This window comes from Suricata suricatta, chromosome 14 (assembly GCF_006229205.1).
Source record: "Suricata suricatta isolate VVHF042 chromosome 14, meerkat_22Aug2017_6uvM2_HiC, whole genome shotgun sequence".
Taxonomy (NCBI): domain Eukaryota; kingdom Metazoa; phylum Chordata; class Mammalia; order Carnivora; family Herpestidae; genus Suricata; species Suricata suricatta.
Genome location: NC_043713.1, coordinates 46,102,482 through 46,104,079, shown reverse-complemented (window position 1 = coordinate 46,104,079; position 1,598 = coordinate 46,102,482). Strand labels below are relative to the sequence as shown.

Sequence of the window (1,598 nt, the reverse complement as noted above, 5' to 3'; positions counted from 1 at the left end):
CTCAGTTGGTTAAGTGGCTGACTTTAGCTCAGGTCATGATCTCATGGTTCATGAGTTCAAGTCCCGCATCAGGCTCTGTGCTGACAGCTCAGAGCCTGGAACCTGCTTCAGATTCCATGTCTCCCTGTCTCTCTGCCCCTTCCCCGTTCCTGCTCTGTCTCTCACTCTCTCTCAGAAGTAAATAAACATTAAAAAAAAATACAGTGTATTCACTGGCGGCTTCCACATCAGTGGACCCAGCCTTCGCCTCCATCCAGTGAGGCCCACGCAGAGACACCCGTCAGCCTTCTGTCTGTAGATGTCCTCCGGGCACCTGTCACTCAATATACAATATACTCCTGTTGGGGCCCAGTAGGCAATAATAACCCTCAAACAATATTTTGCTTCTTGGACCGCACATATGGTTTCTGTTCATCCTATGATTTACTTTATTTTCTGGCTCTTTGTCTACTGTAGGGAGTGAACGTAATCCTCTCCCAAAAGATTTGCTTAAGGATAAGCATCCTACCCTTGAATAACTAATGAAGGGCCTTAAGGAATGTATATCTCCTCATAGAATTCTTCAGACTTATCATATGTTTAAAACCAGACTATTATTAGGGGATTCTTCTTTTTGCAATGACTTAAACCTGTTACTTACTGATAAGAATGATGTAATCACCCAGGGTATATAAGACCCTGGCTATCTTAATAAAGGAGTCCTCTTTTACCAACCACTATCCACGTTGTCTGTCTCGTCTGTCTCATCTGTCTAATTTGTCTTGTCCATCTTCTTTTCTAGAGATATTTTCGCTGACACCAACCCCCTACTCAGGACCTTTTGACTGTGGTGCGTGGGTTGGTCCCCCGCATACTCCACTCAGTCTCTTTTCTCCAAAGACTTGTCCTTCTTCAATCTCCACGAATGGTACCTCCATCCACCCAATACCCCGGCCTAGTTGCCTCAGAATTACATTAACTCCTGCCTCTCCCTTGCTGTCCACATTCAATTATCATCTGCGTCCTGTACATTCTGACTTCTAAATAGCTTTGAAGCCTTTTCCTTCTCTCCATCTCTACCATCACTGTGTTAATTTAGTCTTTCAGTAACTCTCAGCCTTGTTATGAAAAGAAATGAATATATGATTTCATTCCTGATAGAGCAGTCCTAAAGACGTGTTTCTCATATCAGGAAAAAGACTAGCCTCTATAAAGTGTATTTCTTCATCATAGCCTAAAACATTTCTTATTATGGACTATTTATTCGACTTCTCCCAATCACTGTGCAAAAGAAATATTGCAAACAAGTAGCATGGGGCTTGACGGTGAGAAAAGTGTGTTGAACAGAAGCACATCGCTCTTAAAAGGGTGCAGGCTGTGGGATCAGGCTGTCTGGTTTTGAATTTCACCTGCACCTTCCACCTGTGGGAGCTTGGGCAAATTGCTTACCTTTCTAAAGTACAGCATCTTTTTCTGTAAGATGTGGCTACTAATATACTTGCTTGGGACCATTACCGTAGTATGGTAATATAACAATGTAGTAATAATACTTCCTCACAAGGTTACTTGCAGATGTAGTAAAAAAAGCCACTTAAAGAGCTTAGCACAATGCCTGGTGC

At 42.6% G+C, this 1,598-nt stretch overlaps 1 protein-coding gene across 1 annotated transcript in view; it reads left to right on the top strand.

Moving 5' to 3' along the window:
- The window catches only part of LOC115277422 (laminin subunit alpha-3-like), a 154,939-nt gene that overhangs the window by 112,858 nt on the left and 40,483 nt on the right, over nucleotides 1-1,598 (top strand). The window lies entirely within an intron of this gene.